At 37.7% G+C, this 25,363-nt stretch overlaps 1 pseudogene; it reads right to left on the reverse strand.

Moving 5' to 3' along the window:
* The window catches only part of LOC113271927, a 170,324-nt pseudogene that overhangs the window by 11,498 nt on the left and 133,463 nt on the right, over window positions 1–25,363 (reverse strand).

Raw genomic sequence — 25,363 nt, forward strand, 5'->3', positions numbered from 1 at the left:
TGAAATTGTTTCGGGTTCTTGGTGACACAGACAACAATTGATGTTTGTAATTGCCATACCTCTTCGAAGAAGACGATCAACAGTTGGTAAACCATTCATTGCTGCAGCCCAAACTAGGAATGACACTTTTGGTGGGATGGCTGAATTCCATACATACTTTGACGGAATTTTTCTTTGTCTCTCTTGAGCTTGTCCTTGTTGTTGTAGTTGTACGTCAATCATTTCATAGCATGAAGAAACTGAGAAGTCCCCATTAGTCCCTCCAATCCATGACCTCGTGTCCTCTTCATCCCCAAAATTCGCAGGATCCCCAATTGTTTCAATGAAGGCAGCAACACTACTCATTTCTTCTTCTCTAAAACTAGATTTAAAACCCAAATCCCATGCTGGAGGTTGAGACCCATTGTTGATCACCATTTTTCTTATCACCGAAAAGAGCTGCTATTGTGTGGAAATTACTTCATAATAGAGTGGCTACAGATGATAATGTTTTGTTTTTTGGGACTAGTACAGCTCGTTGTTGTAACCTTTGCGACATCCAATGTTGCTACGAGTCCCAACAGCATCTTTTCTTTGAATGCTTTTATGCCACAGTGAATTCCTCGCAAGATGTTGCTGATAAGGGAACTCTAGTTGCTATACCTCCAATTATTGTGGAGGGTTTCAATACTGCTTCCGGAGCTGTTTCACCTGATAACAAGGAGACTGAGAAGTATCCAGCAGTGACTTCTCTTTAATAATCAGATAAAGAGAAGTAATAAAAAAAACATGGTTTATAACAACCTACATCTAGCAAATATGAAACCCAACTCTCAAAGTAGATCAAAACACAAGAAACAACAACTGACTACCACACAAAAAAAGAAAAAAAAAAACACTTTTTATAACATTCGTCCATCCAAATTGAAAACCATATCTATACCATCCAAATTGAATGTATCAACAAAATTGAATGTTTCAACAACATAATGTTATGAATATTAGTATCGAACAACCTTATTAACTGACTACCACACACAAAATACAAAAAAAACTTTTTATAACATTCGTCCATCCAAATTAAAAACTAAATCTATACCACCAAAATGAAAACCAAGTCTATACCATCCAAATTGAATGTATCAACAACATAATGTTATGAATATTAGAATCAGAAAATGGGTCATTTGTCCAAATATTTTTAAATCACGGTTCAATTGGACGAGTAAAAAATATTTTGGGTGAAACGGCCAAAAAAAAATAGCAAGGATGAAATTGGATTCATCCTAGCTTAATTTTAAAAAATAGTAAGGATGAAACTGGATACATCCTATGTAAATTAAAAATAAGAAAAAATATTTGAAAATGAGTACGATGAAACTGGTTACATCCTGCCTATTTTTACATTTTTGTCCATTTAAACAGTATCAAAATCTAATTGTCCATTTCACCCAGAAATTATTAATTTTGGTCTTTTTAACCAATTTTGTGTATTAGAATCCAATAGGTGATTAACAACCTTATCACTAATAATATTATTGGATACATAATGTTATGAATATTAGTATAAGTCTGCGGGCATCCAATTCAAAACCAATTAATAGTAAGTGGAGCAGCCTTTCCATATCATATTTAAGTTAATTAAGCGGATACTGGTGATGTGAGACTATTGTCCTTTCACAGATAAATTTGAAATTACTTTAAACCCAAATAACTGGTATCATAACCCAACATCTTAACTAATGTATTGCAGAGGCGGACTTGCACGGGGTCAAGTGGGTTCATTTGACCCCACTCAATTTTGATTATTAGAGTACTGGGTAGTGATAGTTGTAGGTGTCGATCCCCGATATGTTTCATAGAAAGCTCAATTTCCTTGAAAATTAACTTTTATTAACTTTTCAGAATTTTATTTGTGAAATTATAAATTCCTTGGAAGCTAAATTTTACTCTCTTTTTAGAGTTTATTTTGTGAATACCATTATTAAGATCATGTATCAGACTCCGTTACCTGATGTGTACGGTATATATTTTGAATCGTGATTTAGGGGGGAAGGAATTACGTTGGGGGAACAATTAAAACCCAACCATACCAGTTCGATAGGGGATAACCTCATAAGCAGAATCACGGCGCACGCTTCTATTTATATTGAAAGTTAATGTCGATAGGGTATCATTTCCTCATAATAAACTGTTCTTGCTAGATACGTACAATACCGAAAAAGCTAGTGGAATATAGACATTGATTTCAAAAACTATAAGACTTTAGCACGGGACAATAATACTTCCATTTGATACAAACACAATACCAGTGTCTTGTCTATACTGTACATCATCATTTTAAGATTTCAATGTCTTGTCCAACCATCAAGGCCAATCCCTGTTGTGGAAGGCATTCCGTCCTCGCTCCTGTACATTTAAGAAAGTAACTCCATACCTGGTAAACAAAAGAGCAGCGGACTACAGTATGATTGCTGGTTTCTTCTTCTTCCATGAAACACATCTTACATCTCGTATCGGCTGTTGATGGTAGCACTGCGCGCCTAACCAGATAATGGTGCCAGATACTTCAACTAAAATGGGGCCAGTTACTTGAACTAAAATATCCCTTACGTGGATGATCCCATGGGTCAGAGAATTCCAGTACTAAGAACCATGAAAAATGATAAATATGTAAGTGTCACAAGTCTGAAAAAGGCACTGTCGTCGGCACTGAATCAACATTAACAGTAATGCAAAAATTTTATTAAAAATATCTATAATCTCCTTAAGAAACAAGTTTAAATTCATCTAAGAAACAGTTATCAGAACTACTATATCAAATGGAAAATAACACCTGCAAATGGATTGGTGTCTGCAAGATTCCGGCTACAGGTTTTTATGCAGTAAACAATGTCAACCTCATTAACAATCACAAAGTACAGAAATACTACACCTTTTATTGCAGGTTCTCTTCGTGATATAATCATCAAGATTCACCTGTGTAGCACTTTCCCTCGCGGTAAAAGTCTCTCTATTTCTCTGCTAATTCACATCTTCATTCTATTCTCAATTTGACCATACCATTCGGTGGAATATTCACTCGTAATAATTTTCCAAAACCATAGGTTATCAGTTTACGGAGACAACGGACAATTCTCCTTCGGTTAATACTAAATTACCACTGTTTTTACATAATTATTTCCCAACATCTTTAGAATTACTCATTGTAACATGTTGATGGATTCAAAACAATTGTCGATTACCAGGGATTCAACATGCAGTTAATGTGATCGAAACTGTAAGTGCCCTTTTTATTTTACTGGCCGGTATTTCAATTGCATCCAGGTAATAGTTTTCTTCTTAAGTTTTCATAAAACTAATCTAGGGCTTTTTATTTTGTTTCTTTATGAAACTAATCTATGGCTTCTCATAATGGTTGTTTTTCATTTAGTGGAACCAATTTTAGTATTTAACGTTTCGGGTTATAAGGGATAGCTTCATTTTATCTCATAACCATGCTGAGTCACCTATCTTTCCCCCCAACGTAACTCCTCCCCCACCACCCCCAAAATCACGATTCATATATTTAGAACTTGTAGAAATTTATAATCCTAAAATTTTGGGTAACCTTCGGCCGTAATAATGTTACTACTTTGACCCCAGTGAAATAGATTTCTAGGTCCCCACTGATGTATTGTTGTGTAGTCGTCTATGGTGCATACGGCATATCACTTTGTCTGTTCACAAAAACAATTGTGGGAGGGAGATCTTAACCTTAATATCAATGCCTAAATAGCAAATTGTGTTGGGAAGCATCAAAATTTTGAATATGAGAGCAGGTAAAAGATTATTTGATACGTATTGATCTATATACATTGGTAACTATTATTATCAAGGCGAAATTCAGAATAATAATAGACGAGTGGTAATTTCTGCCGATTTTGGTAATTTCGGTAGGTGTGTGAGAAACAAATCTAAACCCTAAACAAATGTACTGCACGGGAGTATTTTAGATTCGAGAGATCAATCTGTACAACTCCGGCCTAAACCAAGAAATGGCCGTTCCGGATTTCCTTCGAGCACAAAGAGGAGGAGAAGTGATGGTTTAGGGAGGGAAGCGAAGAGAGTGTTGAGACCAGAACAGTTCTGGAAGAGTAGTACTTGACTTGTATCATAAGGTGAAAGCTTTTGGGAAATCTAGCAAAGTTGCCTTTATGAGTATTGTATTTCTCCCTGACCAAAACTTGTTGTCTTGGGGGAAATAGGTAAGACCTATTTATACAAGTCTAAGTGAAACGTACTCTGGCCTCGTAAGAAAAAGAAACAGATGAGTTAAATGGGAAGAGGTGGTAACGCCTGGTATTGATGGAATTGATGTTCCATAATGAAAGATCGTTTCACCATTACTTCCTGCATTTACTAACCGTTTTATTCTTAATACACTGTCTTGAAACGGGCATTTGTGTATGTCGCACGCTGTAAACCGCCAAACCAAAACCCTAAAGAGCATCCCCCAGTTTGTGACATGTATTGATGTCTCGAGTGTTTTCGTGGAAAGCGTGTAGCATGTCGCTGGTGTTTGATAAGTTGAGCTTGAGAGATGTGTCGGCTCAGTGGCGACATTCGACGGTCGAGATTTTGCATCTTAAGAGAAATTGTGGCCTTTGATGTAGGCGCGGCATGCCAAAGTGCAAGGGTTGCACGGCATGTGCCAATGGCATGTGCGGAATGCCTTGGTTGTAGGTTGCACATCGGGTGCAAGTGGTAATGCCAAAATGCAAGTGTTGCATGGAATGTGCCAATGGCGCGCATAGCGTCTTTGGCCCTAGGTTTGTACGACTTGGCATGATAGGTTGCAAGCAGTCGTTTGGCATGTGCCAATGGCGCGTGTGGTGGCTTGGCCCTAGGTTTGTACGACTTGCCATGCTAGGGCGCAAGCGTCGCTTGGCATGTGCCAATGGCGCGTGTGGCGGCTTGGCCCTAGATGTGCACGTCTTAGCATACTAGGTCGGAAGCGTCGCTTGGCATGTGCCAATGGCGCGTGTGGCGGCTTGGCCCTAGGTTTGCACGGCTTGGCATGTTAGGTCGCAATCGTCGCTTGGCATGTGCCAATGGCGCGTGTGGCGGCTTGGCCCTAGGTTTGCACGGCTTGGCATGCTAGGTCGCAAGCGTCGCTTGGCATGTGCCAATGGCGCGTGTGGTGGCTTGGCCCTACGTTTTCATGGCTTGGCATGCTAGGTAGCAAGCGTCGCTTGGCATGTGCCAATGGTGCGTGTGGCGGCATGGCCCTAGGTTTGCACGACTTAGCATCCTAGGTCGCAAGCGTCGCTTGGCATGTGCCAATGACGCGTGTGGCGGCTTGGCCCTAGGTTTGCACGGCTTGGCATGCTAGGTCGCAAGCGTCGCTTGGCATGTGCCAATGGGCCAATGATTTTGCAGCTCGAATTTGGCACGGTTGCCGTGAAGCGCAATGATTGTGCAGCTCGAATTTGGCACGGTTGCCGTGAAGCGCAATGATTGTGCGGCTTGGTTTTGGCATGGTTGCCATGATGCGCAGCGATTTTGCGGCTTTGGTTTGGGCATCGTTGCCATGATGCGCAGCGATTGTGCGTCTTTGGTTATGGCATAGTTGCCATGATGCGGAGGGATTGTGCGTCTTTGGTTTTGGCATAGTTGCCATGATGCGCAGCGATTGTGCGGCTTTGGTTTTGGCATAGTTGTCATGATGCGCAGTGATTGCGCAGCTTTGGTTTTGGCATAGTTTCCATGATGCGCAACGATTGTGCGACTTAGGGTTTTGTGTCTTGAAACCCTAGTTTAGCATTTGAAAAAAGATACACTGGTAATGTTTTAAATAAGTGCATTAAATGTTCTAATAAATGTGTTTAGCGTCACCGGTGACATCATGCTATGCGTGAGGTTTTACGATTTTACCCCTTGTCTAAAAACCACCATCAACAACGAGAAACTTAGAAAACGGAACACAAGTAGTGATTCGAAGAAATTTATCTTCTCTTGATTATGAACAAGAAAACGATTTACAATTCTCTCTTTGTTAAGCTCACAATCTCTCTAAACAGTAGTTAACCTCCACTGTTTGCTAAGCTTGCTTTTACAATAAATAATTGTTTCACAAACTTCTCTAGGTTTTTTGTCCTAGTACATGTGTTTAGGTGCGTCAATATCAAGAACACACTAACTAGATGTGTTTAATTATGAGCTAAACATCCCTATTTATAGGCTTAGTTTGGTTTCCCAAACCTCTTAGGAATCTATTTCCTTGTGTAGGACTAATTCCTTTTCTAGGTATATTACCTAAACTAAGAATACTACTCAAAACAATACTCATTCCTAAACTAGGAATTTATCCTAAACAAAGAATCCTTCCTAATATAGGATTCAATCCTCAATTCGTCTTGAGGCTTACTAGTTTCCGGGGAAAGAAATATACACATGTATCATGCGCCCTCCCTCAAGAACTTGAACTCATGTGAAAGTTATATTTGTAGGTTAGGGAACTCGCGAGTTCCTTTCACCCTGCTGAACTATCTCTCCTTGCCTGGAACTCGACCTTGACATCTACTTAGGAAAGTCTCATTCTCTTCCTTGCGTGTCTCAGTCGCTCTTCGCTCCAGATTGTAATCTTCTTCGAGTGATTCTTCTCTATCGAACCACAAGTCTTCCACATGTGGTAAGATCATCTTGTCATCTCCAACATCATCTGGTAATGGTGGTTCAAACATACTTAACCTTCTTAGGTATTCTTCTTGTTGTTTGGTAATGTCTACTAACTCTACTCGGCTTCTCGTCAAGAGAACGGATCACAAGGAGAATGAACTTTGTACTAGAATCCACCAACCGCTTAGCCCGAGTTGTTGTAATCAAGATTCCTCCCTCTAGAAGAGAGCCAATAGCTCGTATCACAAAAGTTTTCCTTTCTTTGGTAAAGGTATACTTTTGCTCCCTCCTATGTAAAACCGCATCTTGGTCCCACAAGTAAGGACTACCAAGTACAACTTGACAAACATCCAATGGAACCACGTCGCATGTAACCTCGTCAATGTATGACTCATCAAATGCAAACTTGAACGTGAATTGCTCTGCAACCTGTAGACCACCTTCCTTTTGAATCCACCCTAAAGGATGGGGTTTCGGATGTTTGAAAGTTTTCAAACCCAACTTCTGTACCAAAGAATGTGAAATTAAATTCTTTTGACTTCCCGGGTCAATAACAACATCTATCAGGGTTGTCTTAACCTGCATCTTAACCATGAAGAGTCGTTCCCTAGTATAGTCTTTCGTAAGTTATTTTATGCCTCCTGCCATTAGAGAGAGCTTTTGATTAGGTTCTGTTAGTCCTTGAACTTCTTTTGGAACATGTGCGACTAGTGTTTCCATCATGGCTTCTTTCTTCTGCAACCCTTTTGGTTTTAGATTAGGATACTTCATCCAACACTTGTCAGCAACATGCCCTGTTTGTTTGCGGTGTTTACAAACTAAACCTTCTTGATCGTTAGACTTCCCTTTATCTTTGCTCCTTTCATCTCCTTTAGTGACGAAACTTCCTGAATTTCCCTTGATGTTTCCCTCAACATCAGTTTTCTTCAGCCTTTCTTCGATGACATTAGCTTTTATGTTTGCTTCGGAGATAGTATCCACCGAAAACATCTTCAAATCCTTCTGTATATACTCATGGAACCCGGAAATATACTTCATATAGATAGCATGATTTTCCAAGTCTAAATCCAAAATCATAGCTTGATTATGAAATTCCGAAGTATATTCTTGCACGGTTCGGTTGTAAGTCTGCTTCAAGTTGTACCACTTGAACCATCTCTCCTCAAGATAACCAACCAGATAAAACTGTTTCCTTACAACTGCCTTGAATCTTTTCCACGCCAATACTCATTTTCCTAGGTTTTGCCTTTGATAAGCTTTCCACCAGGTTAGAGCATGCTTTTGTAGCTTCAATGCCACGAAAGCAATCTTTTCCTTTGAACCATATTCAAAGAAAGAAAAATACGTCTCTAAACGTTCAATCCAGTCATCCAATTTTTCTACATCGACACTCCCATCATAAAGTGGAATATCAACACGAAAATAAATTTTCAGACTCTTACCATGAGGTTTAGTTGATGTAGGACTTTTAAGAAAATCACATTTCTTCTTCTCATCCTCATCTTCTTCTTCTTCTTCTTCTTCTGAATCGTCTTCTTCCGATTCATCTTTTTCCGAAGCTACAGGTGAAGGTGTAATCATTTTCTTCGTCTTCGACTTGGGTGTATGAGAACAAATACATTCAGTCAATTCTGTAAGGATGGTGTGAATCGACTTCATGTCTGTTTGCAGCGTAGCCACCTTTTCTTCCATAGTTTGTGGTTCGTTTTTCTTAGGATCATCATATGACTTTGTCATCCTTGATCCCCTTGTTTTCTTAGGTCTTCTAGCTTCTCGAGTACCTGATCACCAAGCTTTATGTAGAGAGATCTAGTGAAAACCATAAACCACAGGGATTTATCCTAGAAACTAACCTTGATCGTGATGCCAACTTGATACGTATTGATCTCTATACTTTGGTAACTATTACTATAAAGGCGGAATTTCAGAATAATAATATACGAGAAACTTAGAAAACGGAACACAAGTAGTGATTCGAAGAAAATTATCTTCTCTTGATTATGAACAAGAAAACGATTTACAATTCTTTCTTTGTTACGCTCACAATCTCTCTAAACAGTAGTTAACCTCCACTGTTTGCTAATCTTGCGTTTACAATAAATAATTGTCTCACAAACTTCTCTAGGTTTTCTTTCCTAGTATCTGTGTGTATGTGCGTCAATATCAAGAACACACTAACTAGATGTGTTTAGTTATGAGCTAAACATCCCTATTTATATGCTTAGTTTGGTTTCCCAAACCTCTTAGGAATCTATTTCCCTTTGTAGGACTAATTCCTTTTCTAGGTATATTACCTAAACTAAGAATACTGCTCAAAGTAATACTCCTTCCTAAACTAGGAATTTATCCTAAACAATGAATCCTTCCTAATATAGGATTCTATCCTCAATTCTTCTTGAGGATTACTAGTTTCCGGGGAAAGGAAGATTCACATGTATCATTATTTCCATCCGATTAAAAATTTCAAGGCCAAACAAGTCCGCGGTGGTTATAAGCTCTAGGAATCATTCTATATGACAAGTCCAACTATGGTAAGCAATAAATTGTTGACAATGTCAATCTGCAATTTCGTAAGACAGGCTCCAACTACTATAAACAACCGCAAAAAGGAAAAAAGATCTCTTTCCATTAAAGAGACTATGGGATGCGGAATAGAGAATCAACATTGACCTCAGCCTCTTACGGTATGATCTTCACAAAACAAAAAAAGCTTTAAAGAGGGGTCTTTTTGTGGCCTCTTCTGGTTAACCCTGATAACTATGCAAACAAAAAGAGTTCATGCGATCTGGTGGTTAACAGCCTCACTAATGCTGGTAGTCCAGCTGCAAATGAAGTAGCTTATGTTATGAGTAAAGGCTTGGGAGTAACTTTGTTCACTTTTCCGGTTTTCAAACTTATGTATTTCCAGAAACGAGAGATATTAGAGTAAAGGAGGTGTAATTCTTTTTATTTCTTTATTTATTATTGGGTGTCTTCCTTACAGGGTGCATTTAACTTTTATCTTTTCAGACACATTAACACTATATTTAGAGTTAACTCCTCTGTGTAATAAACTAGAAAATTAATAGGGGAAAGCCATTTTTACCAAAGGAAAATCGGACTAGGTCTAGGATATCTGACTCTGGCTCAATATTGGGTTGATTTAAAACTAAGCTTTCCCCTATCAATTTTTTTTTTTTTTCTTTCGTTCTGGAGTTGAATTTCCCATCCTTTCTCCTCGTAAAAGTGGCTTTCCCCCTAACAATTACGATGGCGCTGGGCGGATCGTTATTTTCACGCTCCTTACCCGAACTCTGAGTTGGTCAAGTGATTTGGAGTTGTGATGTGGTTTTCTTTATTCCACGTCAATGTCTGAAGAGAGAAAAATAAGACAAACCTCCTTCTCTTACTAACTTTATCTTCATCTACCAATTTCTCACATCTTAATCAAATTGATTGTTTATGTCGGGTTGGATGTTCTGGTTGTGTTTGATTTTTGAAGATCTATCAATTTTGAACACTAAATCGAAAGAGAGAACACTAAATTTTGTTGAAAATTTGAAATTTAGGGTTTTATTCTATCAATTCCAAGAGGTAAATTTGTTTATGTTTTTGATGTTGTTCATGTTGGTGGTTTTATTTTATCAATTCCAAGAAAAAAGGTATATACAGTACCACCAAATCTGAGTTTAAAGGAAAATTGATGAATGGTGCTTAAATTCAATTATTTGCAAAAACCTCCATTCCAAATATTTTCTAGAACTTCATATGTAGTACCACCTTCACACTCATCTTTCAATTCCATCATAACACACTTTGTAACTTCCACTTGAAACTTACGAAATATTTCAGAAGTGTACAACTGTTGCATTTGCTTTTCAAATGGATTTCCAGTAATGGCTTCGATTGTTCTTGAGAATGAATTGGCATCAGCCATCAACTCCTATTCAATTTTTTTCCTTAATGCTTGTTCATGCTACTCTACAAATTGCTTCAAACTTGTTTTTGCGTTGACAAATCCATCAAAGAAAGCATTCATGCTTTCGCTACGCTGCGTTGACGACATCCCAGCCCAAAATGTTATCTTTAGGAAACACGGTATCCATTTCTGTTTATCATCATATAGTGTGTTTAACCACTCGTTTTCCTCCAAACTATACGTTTTCAACATCTTTTCCCATGCTTCTTCAAACTGGGCAGGAGTTTGTGTATCATGAATTATTTCTTGCGAATCAAGTATTATATCATCCTTTTCTTTATATCTCCCAAACTTTTATGGAGCCTTTTTCAGAATGTGCCACAAACACCACCTATGCCTAGCTCTTGGAAACACAGTCTTTATCGCCTTTTTCATCGCCCCATCTTGATTGGTTATAATTGCTTGTGGAGCAACCCCGGACATGCACTTTAACCATTCTGTGAACAACCATTCATATGTTTCTTCTGGTTCATTTGCAAGTAACCCACAACCAAGCAATATAGATTGTCTGTGGTGATTGATACCAATAAAAGGAGTAAATGGCATGTTGTACTTGTTTACTAGATAAGTGGCATCAAATGAAACAACGTCACCAAATTCTTTATATGCTTCTACACTCCAAGTGAAAAAATGGTGTAGGTAAAGAAAAGAAGATAAGTTCTTGATTAACCGACACAAACTGTTTACAGACAGTATTAATACAGAGAGAGAGGAAAGGACTAATACAACTAGAACAACTGTCACTGACAGATAGGACATGACTAAAGTCAAGGTTACTAGGACCAGCTTTGACCACATTATTTCTAACACACCCCTGCAAACTGATACAGGCAGACAGTCTGTAAAGTATGAAAAATAACAGCACATAAAGGAAGAAAAAGAATCACTCTCTCTCTCAGAAGTAAAAAACAACTACTAAGTAATTGGGAACTCCAGAAGCAAGTGAAGCATCCTTGAGAATGTAAGAAAACATAAGCCTTTAGTAAACAAGTCTGCTAGCTGATCTGCACTTCAAATATGAGAAACAAGTAGAAAACCATCCTCCGCTAGCTCTCAAACAGTATGAAAATTGATCTTTATATGCTTGTCCCTGGCATGAAACACAGGAGTAGCAGAGAGAGCTATGGCACTGGTATTATCACAATACAATTTAGCAGGAAAATTAACAGGCACATGCAAATCTGTCAAGATATAATAAATCCACTTCAATTCAGCAGAAGCCACAGAAAGATCCTTGTATTCAGCCTCAGCTGAGGATTTTGAAACAGTACTTTGCTTCTTAGAAGACCAAGATATGAGAGAAGAACCTAGAAATATAACATATCTAGTAGTCGATCTTCTAGTGTCAAGGAAGCCAGCCCAATCTGAGTCAGTATAAGCTTTAAGTAGAGAAACATCACCAGCTCTAAGTGTTAAACCCTGACCAATTGTCCCCTTTAAATACCGAAGAATCCTTTTAACCAAAAGAACATGGCATTCTTTAGGATCATGCATGAACTGGCTCACATAGTTCACTCCAAAACAAATATCAGGTCGAGTATGGGTTAAGTATTTAAGCCCTCCTACTAAAGTCTTATACTCAAGTGGATCTGACAACAAGGTTTCATCATGTATGGATGCTCTAGAAGTTTTTGCCACTGGAGTATCACATAGTCTACAATCCAAGATATTATCTTTCTCTAATAGTTCTAGAGTATATTTATTCTGAGACAAAGTTAAGGAATATGATTTTCTAGTAGCCTCAATACCTGAGAAATAACTCAAATCCCCTAACTCTTTCATAGCAAAAGAAGACTTTAGAGAAGCAATCAACTTGTTCAGTAAAGATGCATAATTTCCAGTTAGGATAATATCATCGACATAAAGAAGTAAGACCAGAATATCTTTAGCAGTGTGAAGAATAAAAATGGAATGATCATTCACAGATTTAACAAAACCAACAGATAGAAGAAAAGCACTAAGCTTAGAAAACCATTGTCTTGGTGCTTGTTTCAAGCCATAAAGACTCTTTTTCAAGTGACAAACATGATTTGGGAACTATGGATCAACAAAACCTGGAGGTTGTTGCATGTAGACATCTTCTTTCAAATCTCCATGAAGGAACGCATTATATACATCTAACTGTTTGATATGCCAATTACAGGTAACTGCTAAAGTAAGAACAATCCTGATAGTTGTCGATTTAACTATTGGACTAAAGGTTTCCGAAAAATCAATACCATCTAACTGATTAAAACCGTTTGCAACAAGTCGAGATTTACATCTACCCACATTACCATCTGCATTTAACTTAACCTTGTAGACCCATTTGCATCCAAGAATATTCATTTCAGGAGTAGGAGACACCAAGTCCAAAGTTCCATTTTCATCTAAAGCAGTCTTTTCCTTTTTCATAGAGTCTAACCAATCAGGGAGCTGAACAGCTTCTTGAAGAAGATACAAATGCAGAGCAAAGAGGAGGCTTAACAGAGAGAATTGTAATGTGATCAAGAAATTTTGTTGGCTTTGAAAACCCATTACTGGATCTAGTAACAATAGAGGTAGTAGGATAAAGAGTAGAAACAATTACACATTCCTCAACAGTAGATGGTGATAAGGAATTAAAATATAGTTGAGTTTCATCAAAGATCACATGGTGTGAAATATGAGTTTTCTTAGAGAGTGGATTATAGCACTTATAACATTTATGAAGAACACTATAGCCAATGAAAACACATTTGACAGATCTGGGAGACAATTTATCAGTTCTAAAATATCCTAAAAAAGGATAACAAGTCGAGCCAAAAAGCTTAATGAAAGAATAGTCAGTAGTTGTCTTGAAAAGAACCTCAAAAGGAGATTTAAAATTTAACAATTTTGTGGGAGTTCTGTTGATAAGATAGGAGGCAGTAGCAAAAGCATCAAACCAAAATCCTTGGGACATGAAGCTTTAAACAATAAAGAATTTCCCATTTTTGTAACATGCCGATGTTTTCGTTCAGTAATACCATTATTCTCAGCTGTCTTAGGACATGAAATCCTAAGTTGAACGTCATGTGTGACAAGAAAAGTTTTAAAAGGACCTTTTACTAATTCTGAAGCACCATCAGTTTGAAAAGAAATGATTTTAGTAGAAAACATATTCTCAGTAAGATTTTTAAAATGAGTAAAACATTGAAGAGCATCTGATTTCAAATGCATTGGATAAATCCAATTGAATATCCTAAAGTCATAAATGAAAATGATGTAATATTGATATCCTAAAAGAGAAGTTACAGGGGATGAACCCTATACATCACAATTAATAAGCGACAAAGGTGCAAGAGAATGTGTCGAAGAAAATGAAAAAGGTAACCTTTTGCTTTTAGCAAGTTGACAAGAATCACACACAGCTGAAGATAAAGGAGAGTCTAAGACAATCTGATTTGATTTATGCAATAATTGAACAATTTTGGTAGAGGGATGACCTAATCTATCATGCCAAAGAGATGGTGAAGCAGACACAACATAAACATAGCCATGATGAGCAGAGCCATTTTGAGCACCAGAATTACCACCTTGTGATGAAGAACCAGGGTGAAAATGACTATGCATAAAATTGTGTGATGTGTTATGCGAAGCACCGGCAATACCATCTTGTGATGAAGAACCAGAATAAAATTCACTATGCACAAAGTTATGTGATGAATTTCTTGGTTTTCCTTTGCTACCACCAGAATGATGAACATTCCTACTATAAAAGGCTGAAGGACGCTGTGAATCCAAAGTCATTGAATTATTTTGTTCTTGTTCAAGTAACCACTGCTCATGATTGAGTAATCTCGGTTTCAATTCAGTAAAAGTAAACGGTGTTTCTCGATTATTTGCAGATATAACAAAGTTATCATAAGATCTTCCTAATCCATTAAGCACATACATTGTAAGATCTGTTTCACTAACTCGTTCACCAATAGCAGATAATGAATCAGCAATATTCTTGAAATTATGTGGATAAACAAGAATAGAGAGATTTCCCTTACGAATTCCATGTAACTGATTTCGAAGCATACTTCGACGAGCAGTAAATTGATTACAGAAACTTGTCTGTAAAAATAACCAAATATCACGAGCAGAATAAAGGCTAAGAAGATCACCTGAAATAGTCTCAGTAAACGTAGCTTTGAGACAGCTAGCTACAAGTCGATCAACTTTGCGCCAATGTAACCATATTGGATTGACAGAAGCAGATCCATCAGTAAAAACTTCTTGAGGCGGTTCTTGAATTTCCCCATCAACATAACCATAAAAATCAGTGGAAATAAGAATTGACTAAAATTGATCTCACCGAAGAAGGTAATTATCACCAGTAAGTTTAGAGGAGACAAAATTAGAGATGTTGGTGAAAGGTAAAGAAAAATTCAATGAAGAATCAGATGTAGAAGCAGCAACAGAAGAATTTGAAATAGATCCCCAAGGATTTTGAGTGAAATCGTGATTTTGTTGTTGATTCGCCATACTTCTTGTTGTCGCCAGTGAAGAATCAACCAAGAAAATAGATCTGAAAACAAGATATTGAAGAACAAAAGACTGATATTGATTTGATGAAAAAGACCTAAAAAAAATCAATGTTTAATTGATGTAAATTTGATATTGAATTGATATTTAATGTTTAATTGATCGGTGTTATTGAATTGTTGAAAGGATTGGATCGAGTCAAGCGACTAATACCATGAAAGAATGGTGTAGGTAAAGAAAAGAAGATAAGTTCTTGGTTAACCAACACAAACTGTTTACGGACATTATTAATACAGAGAGAGGAAAGGACTAATACAGTTAGAACAACTGTCACTGACAGATAGGACATGACTAAAGTCAAGGTTACTAGGACCAGCGTTGACCACATTATTTCTAACACCAAGCATCTGCCCAAAATACATTTTTCAACTTCCCATCTTCATCTACGTCCACCTTGAAATAAAAGTTAGAATTCTCTTCGCTCTTCCTAGAAAAATAATTCCACATAGCTTGTGCATCTCCATCCCCAAGTCTCAGTTTCCTTAGTTCTTTAACTGCATTTCTTATATCCCTTTCACTACACCTGACATTAGGAATTCCTCCATGCTCGTTTGACACAGACTGAAAGGTTTTAGCAACCTTAATCCCTGATTGATCATTGTAATTAGTATCTTATGTTTAACATGTGGACTAATAAACCTATGACAATGATAATGTCGAGCATTCTCAACGTTAATAGGGTGATTGTGCATAACAATTAATTGAGATACCTCCCATTTGTCGTCATTATTCAATCTTGCAGTAACTGAAGCTAAGCACCCAAACCGGTACGTCTTGCTAGGTCTTGCAGGTTTGAAAGATCTGGATTTGAACTTTCCTTGTCGATTACAACAATAAGTGACACATCTAAGAATTCCCTGAGTATTCTTTCGTTGGGTTTTCTTCCTCATAGCAAAACCAAATGATTTTGCATATTTTCTATATGCTTCAGCTACCTCAAGAGGTGTATCAAAAATCTTACCAATGCAGATTTCAGGATTCTCATCGTATTCCTCATCCGCATACTCCGCATCATTCTCACTACTCTCATCGAGCTCATCTGCATTATAATCAGCATCCTCATCATCCTCCTCATACAAATCAGTGTTAATGTCATCGACATTTACTTCTCTATTTTCCATAACCATCTATCAACAACCACTAAAATTAAGACAAATTAGTATTGCTCTTTTCCCTCTTAATACAATAAGAAGCAACACAAAGATTTTCAGACAAATTTAAAACCAAAATCCAAAAAGATTTTAACAAATCAAGTAAAAATCTCAGATTCAACAGTATAAATACGCAAACAAAATGTTACAGTTGCGAAAATTAGGGTAAAAAACATATGATATGAGTAACTTACATGATTGTTCGTATCAAATTGGAGAAAATTTAGAGAGATCTGCTACTGAATTTGCTGTATGTTATGTTTTTGGTGTTCTAACTCTCTAAGTTTTGAGGAGAAGATTAGGGTCAATTATTTTCGCGGTATTTGATGTTGTCGAGGGAGGGAAAGAAAGATTCACTTTAATTTCAATTTTCAATGAACGGCTCAGATTTAGATTTACTTTTTCTCTCTCTAACCTACTCATCAGTGACGTGTAAAACAGAAAAACTCCACATCGTTGCTGCCACGATGGAAGGCGTGAAGCCGCGTGAATTAAGCGCGTTTTCTAGCATTTCCCTAACAATAATCATAAACTACTGATTTTCTGATACCTTAGTACAACTCTGAATCTGTTTCAATACCTTATCGCACACATACTTTTTTTTTGTGTACGATGATGATTTCAGTGATTTCAATGATGCATAACTTACGTTTGCATGGTACATATAGTTTTCGTAACTCAAATTCTGGAAGATAACTCTAGTAGTTTTGTTTATTTTATGGGAAGATTGAGATGTTTATAAATGAAATCAGGATTATGGATTAGTGCGCACCAAGGTTTGCGTACACACTAATATAGTGACAGAGACTGTACATACAACCAAACATTTATTCTAGTTATATCAGTCCACGTAAGCGTTATTTAACTTCTAATTAAAAGTCCAGAAAACCATGGCGATTTTAACGGTCGGCATTAAAAGACCATGCCGACATGAACAATATTAATATCAGAAATCCCACAGTCACTCGTTCTAAATAAAGATCACTACAATGTTAACATCTTGAATATACATGCTGCAAAACGAAAATTTTAGTGTAGGTATTTCCCAATTGCAGCCTAAAAGCTACCATTTACTGTCGGAAAGTAACCTTTTTCCATACAACTTTAACAATAATATAAAAAGAGTGTGCGGCAAATCAGTAACTCTTGCCATAGTAATAAAGACCAAGTGCTGAGATGGAATTCTTGCCTTACAGGTTGTTGCGGCTCTAGTAGACAAAAAAATTGAGGGACAAATTGGGGCTTGTGCCATAATCATTGGCTGCTACAATAGGCTAAGTTTCTTGTAGTGGATGGAGTAATACAAGTACGCTTCTCTTGATAACTGAGGGCATGCCGAAAATGACAGCGATGACCATATCGACAGGTACCTCCGGATAGAACCATTCTGCAAACCTTGGTTTTATATCTAGGATGACGAATTACAGGACGAAGTTCATGAATTCCATGCACAAATCGGCAGTGGTTCCCATATTGGCATACACCTGTTTGATACTGTTAAATAGTACCACATCGTCTAGGGCAACCTAGATTTCATGCTTAATAAGCCATGGGCAATCCTAACCTTGCAAGCCGGTTTTCGAGGTTAATTAGGTCCATGGATTTCTAACATGGTATCAGAGCCAGACCCCTCTCAACGTACCAATGTCCATCCTATAGCCCAGTCAGTGGCTTTCGTATCATACCCGTCAGTGTAGCCCAGTCAGCGGCTGTCATACCCATCAATTCAGTGTAGTCCTAGTCGTTGAGGGAGGGTGTTAAATAGTACCACATCGTCTAGGGAAACATAGATTCCATGCTTAATAAGCCATGGGCAACCCTAACCTTGCAAGCCGGTTTTCGAGGTTAGTTAGGCCCATGAATTTCTAACATGGTATCAGAGCCAGACCCCTCTCAACGCATCCATGTCCATCCGTGTGTCCCTGGTTTCCGTACCACCCATCAGTGTAGCCCAGTCAGCGGCTTTCATATCATACCCGTCTGTGTAGCCCAGTCAGCGACTGTCATACCCATCAGTTCAGTGTAGCCCTAGTCGTTGAGGGAGGGTGTTAAATAGTACCACATCGTCTAGAAAAACCTAGATTCCATGCTTAATAAGCCATGGACAACCCTAACCTTGCAAGCCGATTTTCGAGGTTAGTTAGGCCCATGAATTTCTAACAGATACCATTTATTGCATAACTCCGTTTTCAACATTCCTCGATAGTACACATCCAATTCCAGTGGGTTCTTCTGCTTCTTCTTGTTTTCATCATCAACTCCCCTTTTGATCTCATCAGCAACAGGAAGAGTAGGCAACGGCTGATTCATAAAACAAAAAGAAAAATACTTATCAAATCTAAATATTGATAAATACTTCAAATTAGAATTTTAAAAACTTCTTCTAATCCCAAAATATAGATACATTTATCAATAAAATCCAAAAATGAATTGTATTTAATCCGAGAAATCATTTAATAAATAATTAGTATGACGTAATTCAAAATCAAACCAATTAAATCATTTGATTGTTGACGAGGATAATTAGATAATTCTAAGTGGAACCCGGACTTAAGTCAATTGAATTCTGACTTTTTTGGTGAGCTTAGATGGAAGTATTAATGGTAATGGTATGTTATGAAAATTCCAAAAGTTGATGGTATTTTATGAAACTTTAACAGTAAGGGATATTTTGACTTTGGGTCCCATAAAATGGTATACCTTTGCATTTGGAGCCTAACTTTGTCCAGCTTTGAGTTTGGGTCCCGATCAAAGGTTGACTATTCTTGACCATCCAACAATCAGTTAAATATGAGTTATTTTAACGAAAATATTACTTTTTATTTATTTACTAACTCTACCAAGTTATCCAAGACAGTGAAATGACTAACGAAAACGTTTTATTTTTGTTAAAATATCTCATATTTAACTGATTGTTGGATGGTCAAGAATAGTCAATCTTTGACCGGGACCCAAACTCAAAGCTGGACAAAGTTAGGCTCCAAATGCAAAGGTATACCATTTTATGGGACCCAAAGTCAAAATGTGGTATTTTAAAATAATTCCCATAAAATCTATTTATAAAGATCTTCATCTGCGCATTTAAATTGAATGGAACAAATTGTGATCAACAACATAGAACCAAAGGCATGCACATAGATAAAAATCTGGAAACAACAAAAAATTGATTAGTATAATCAACTTCGTATCACTGGCTGCATATTTATATGTATGAATCAACCAAATGCAAAAAAGTATACGAAAGCAGATAATAAAGATCGAGAAGGTAACCCAAGCTTCTTACCCTAGATGCGGATATCTTCTTCTCAGGGGTAGTGCGGGTCGGACAGACCTTTCAGAGAGCAGACGAAGGACAGGATGAACTGTACAATTATTCCTAATATTATAATCAGCTAGTGATTTTCCATTTTTCAACTGTTTACCAGCATATAGCAATCGTTGCTCGTCTGGCGGAATTCCTTCCCTGTCTTGAACCTTGACTTAAGGCTCTCAACAGTGTCTGAGCTCTCAACATCAAAGGCAAGGTAATTGCCAGGTAGGTTTCTTACAAAGATCTGCATCTGCATGTATATTGAATTCAAGGGAACAAATAACGATCAACAGCATACAATCAAAGGATAAACATGTTCAAACACATGCACATATAGAAACAAGAAAACATTCATGAACTAGTATTCAGTATAATCAAGTCCTAATAGCTATATATATATATATGAATGAACCAAAAGCAAAATAGCTATACGAAAGAATATAATAAGGATTAAGAAGCTAACCCTAGCTTCTTACCCTAGATGCGGATACCTTCTTGGCAGGAGTAGTAGCCCAGGTCGGACAGACCTTGCAGGAGCGCAGACGAAGGGAAAGATGAAGTGTACAATGATTCTCAATATTATATTCAGCTAGAGATTTTCCATTTTCAACTGTTCACCAGCATAAATCAAACGTTGCTCGTCTGGCGGAATTCAATCCCTGTTTTCAACCTTAGACTTAAGGCTCCTAACAGTGTCTGAACTCTCAACATCAAAGATAAGGGTCTTGCCAGATAAGCTCCTTACAAAGATCTGCATCTGCATGTATGTTGAATTCGATGGAACAAATAACGATTAACAACATACAATCAAAGGATAAACATACGGTATCTAGAAACAAGGACACATTCATGAACTAATATTTAGTATAATCAAGTCCTAATAGCTACATATATATGAATCAACCAAAAGCAAAATAACTATACGAAAGCATATAGTAAAGGTTAAGAAGCTAATCCTATCTTCTTTCTTACCCTAGATGCCGATATCTTCTTCTCACGGGTAGTGCAGACCGTACAGGGCCCGCAGGAGACTACACCAAGAAGAAGCTGTACTTCACAGTGCCTCCTAATATTATAGTCGGCTAGAGTTTTTCCTTTTTGAAACTGCTCACACGAATAAATCAAACGCTGCAAGTGTGCCGGAAGTCCTACCCTGTCTTCAACCTTTGACATAAGGCTCTCAACAGTGTCTGAACTCTCTACATCAAAGGACAAAGGTCGCGCCAGCAGACTGCCGGGTAGCCATGTCTCTTATAAAGATCTGCATCTGTAAAAACGAACAGTAACTAATATTATAATCGATGCATACTTGAATCAACCAAATGCGCAAGAAGTAGATTAATATTCAAGCGGATCGAGTAGGTAAACCCTAGCTTACCTTGAACTGGAGTTGCGGAATATTCGTTGTGGAGGTGTGTTCTGATTCCTGAAAAACAAACAGATCTCGGTTTTTGTCGCACACTCGCATGACTCGTGTTTCCTAAAAAGGGCATAGTCCGATTTCTATAACGAGTATGCACCCGACACTTCAATATCGCCTTTTAATTTCCGTTTAATTTTTAAATGGGCTATAGCCCGATTCTATTAAGAATATGGCACTCGTCACGAGCGGTAATCAGATGGTGGAAATCGATCCTGCACTTTTTTCTTTTCTTGAGTGTAGGTGTAAATAATCCACGGGGCTAGGTTGCAAGATCCTAAGCTATGATACACCGAAGAGGAAAGAGCGGCGAAGCACAGGATAGAACCAAATAGCGCAAAGAGCGAGGTGTCACGTGGGTCTGACGTGATGGCCCTACAGTTGTCAGATGGGACGTGATCCTTATCCTCTGACAAGTCGGACGGACGATCAGAAAGCACTCGGTCTGACAAAGGGAGCTGGTCAAACAATGGGACGATAAGAAAGAAGGGCGACATCGTGTCAACCAGACGATCAGGACTCGGCCTCGGGTGAAGAACTATCAAAGACCAAGACTCTATCAGCCATACCAGAAAGATGCGCGAGCGCCAACACAGGCCCGATAGGGAACATCTAAACTGATGTAATGTGACCAACACTGTAATTCTGTTATGTTTCGACCTTGGCCTATTAATACAAGGGCTGATCGAGAGAGAAGAGGAAAGGGACAGAAACTAGACACTACATTTGAGAGTTTGAGAGTTACAACGTTGGAGAAGGAGAGAACACCTTGTAATCAAAGAAAAGAAATCATAACATTCATCGTTTCACCCCGTGGACGTAGCTTATCATACCGAACCACGTATATCTTTGTGTCTATGTTTGTTTGTGCATCTTTACGTAGTGTCAATTCATCTTCTACACCATTGGATGTAGTGTGTGGTTTTATGCCACTACACTGAGTGTGAGTCTGTGACCTTGTTGTTAACAGCCACATGACTTGAGAATCGTTACGAAGCAGCAGAAGAAGAACGACATTCAGACGAGTCAGCAGAAACCACGCTATCTGACTTGGTACGTTGTCCTTTTTCATTTTCTTCAAATTGGAGACAGCTGAATTCCAGAGAAAGTAAAACAGACTTACAAATCGTATATAGAACAATCCCACCTGCGACATGCCTTGAGTCCTTGACAATGCATCAACAAGCGCAGTATTTCATCCACCAACCTTCACATTTATCTTAAGGGCTACATTTGCTGGGTATTGTTTGCTCATATTAAAAGAATGCTTTCTTAGGCATCACTTGGAACAATAACTCCAAGGTCAGTCTCACAAATACGCTTCAAGTCATCGTAGAGGGAACCATTTATTGGTGTCGGGTAAAATCACAATGAGTAAGTCCAATTTTCGCAACAATAAATGACAATGGTAATCAGCAGTTTGCTTTTCCAAATACAACCTGCTATAAGCGTCATAAATTTCTAGCTCTTCTGTAAGTGGTATACCGATGAGAAAATCAATCAGCCTCGGCCATCTAGTCCTGCTACAGAAGAACAGTGTAGAAACTCTTAAAATGACACGGTGCAACCAGCTTTTTTTTTTTTTTTTTTTTTAAATAGGAAAGGAAGCTTCTATTGAGAATCAAAATTACAAATTGTTTTTATCCTGTTGGATAAGCTGATTGATCGATCCATGAATGTTATTTAGCCAGCAAAAACAAATAACTTGGGTTCTTGCGTATTTAGCTACAGAGTCTGCAATGTGATTTGCATCTCTGTGTACATAAGTGCATACCCAGTAATCAAAAGAATTTAATAAAACCAAAGTATCTTGTACTAGATTAGTTGTTGTCCATTTTATTCTCGTGGAAATTCCATTAACTGCCGCTATCACATTCTGACAATCTCCCTCTAAGTGAATCCTTCTCCAACCATTCCTTAACGCCCATTGTACTGCTTCTAGAAGAGATTGTGCTTCAGCCTGTTCTGGATCAATGGCTATATGTGCACCTCCTCGCAGTCCATAACTGTTCCCTGCAAAATCTCTGCATATTAGACCCCATCATGACAGTACTGATTTATCAATATGGGAGGCATCAAAATTTATTTTGAGTGTTCCATTCACCGGTGCTTTCCAAATCTTTTCTACTATGCTTACAGAGCTACTACTAGTTGCTTGTAAAGTTTTAGCTCTTGTCCATTCTCCAATTTGCATGATAATGTTGTTAGCCACAGAAGTACTATGAAAATCTTTATTATCGAAGATTTTATCACATCCGGTTTTCCAGGTCAGCCAGAGGATAAAACTATAAATTTCATACAAGCTAAAATCCTTATGCATAGACATGTTTGCTTTCAAGAAAAAACTACAAATCCATATATGTATCTCTTTATTTTGAAGATTTCTAGATAAGCTCAGATTAACAGTGTCCCAAACCTGTCTGACAATCGTAAAACAGATGTTGTAAGGTTTCAGTGCTACCATTGCAGAGAGCACAACTACTGTTCTGATGTCTAGTGAACCTAGAAAGTCTAGACTTAGTAGCAATACAACCATGGATAAATTTCCACATAAAATGTTGCGTTCTTGGGGGAAGTTTATATCTCCAGAATGATTTCCAACATATATTAAGATTGTTCTTAGTAGGCTTTTAGCTAGGCTATCCTTCAGAATAGAGTTGTAAGCAGACTTAATAGTAAAAGATCCATTACTAGATGGCTCCCACCTTAACTTATCCTTACCTGCAATAAGGATTCTAATGTTAGTAATCTATTTCACGGTGTTTTCATCAAACAGGACATTCATTCAAAGTTTCAGATTTCCAGGTTTTAGAATCATGGTCTATAAGCTGACTCACAGTTGTCATATTAGAAGAGTAAAACTGGCTAGATGGTGGTTTATGCATATTAGGAATCCAAGTGTCCTTCCATATGTTCACTGATGAGCCATCTCCTATTTCCCATATGTAATTTTTCCTAATTATATTCAAACCTGTACAAATACCTTGCCAAATCCAAGAGCCTTGTTTGCTAACTGCACCAGTTAAAGGATTAGTATCATGGAACTATTTTTCGCTCATAATAACAGCCCAGGGTTGATCAGGATTAGTAATCAACCTCCAAGCTAGCTTAGTCAACAAGGACAAGTTTAGCAGATCAGTTCTTCTAATATTGAGACCCCCTAACTCTTTGGGTAAAGCAATATCCCTCCAACCCTTAGGATAATAACCATTTCCAGACTCTTTTTTCCCCCACCAAAAATTCATCTGAATGCTATCCATTTTATTTGTAAGATCTTTAGGCATTGTGAAAACAGCTAAACGGTACAACCAGCTGGGATATTCTAGCTCTGATACTCTCAAAACACCATCACTGATAATGAGTTAAATAAATTACACGCCACAATAGTAAAAAAAACAAAAACTGTTTGATTTATAACAACTCTGTAGTAAATATGAAACCCCACTCTCAAGGTAAATCAAAAAACAAGAAACACAAGAAAGAACATTGTAAATCAGAACACAAGAAACGCATGAAGGAAATGAGGAGCCTACTTTCTGTTATTTTGATTACCAATTCTCTTTCTTAAACACGACAAATCTGTTTCTGCACTTGTCTATGGTTGTTCCTACTTCCTACTGTTAGCTAAATGGAATTAATAATCTTGATTCTGTGATGAAATGTATTTGTTATTCTTGTTTCACTTTTTTTTTCTTTTTTGCTGCCTCCACTAGCCTAAGACCAGAAAAGAACGACAAGAAAACTCTTACTTCTCTCATTTCTGCTCTCCCACCAAAGGCTACCATTCGAGCCTAATAAAATTGTAGTGGAAAATTATAATTTTCGCTTTCATGGACACGAAAAATAGAAAAAATTTGTAGTTCTCGCCAGAACCATAGACAAAAATTATAGTGCTAGCTGAAAACAGGGATTGAACCTGTGAGTGTGAATCTGTGACCTTATGGTTAACAACCACACGCCTTAACCTGCCGAGCTATTACCAGCTTGTTGTCATTGACTCTGCTTTCGCCCAAAATCTATTTTAAAAAGAGGGAGATCCATGAACACTCTTAGATGAACAAGATCGGACCAAATTTGCGCCATTTTCTCTCCAAAACACAACGAATCTGGTTGCGGACTACTTTTTCTTTTTCCAATTATATTTTCGGAAGACAACGCCCAGACTCACTCAGACTAGTACATAATAGGGATTTTTAGAAGAGGAGGGAGGATCCATGGACAATCTTAGATGGACAAGGTCGGACAAGATTTGTGCCATTTTTTCCGGCAAACTCAAATGACAATAAATTGAAGTCTAATATTTTAGTGATATGTTCCTATTATAAGACTTTATATTCCTACCAAAAATGAAT

This window comes from Papaver somniferum, chromosome 4 (assembly GCF_003573695.1).
Source record: "Papaver somniferum cultivar HN1 chromosome 4, ASM357369v1, whole genome shotgun sequence".
In the NCBI taxonomy this organism is placed as follows: Eukaryota; Viridiplantae; Streptophyta; class Magnoliopsida; order Ranunculales; family Papaveraceae; genus Papaver; species Papaver somniferum.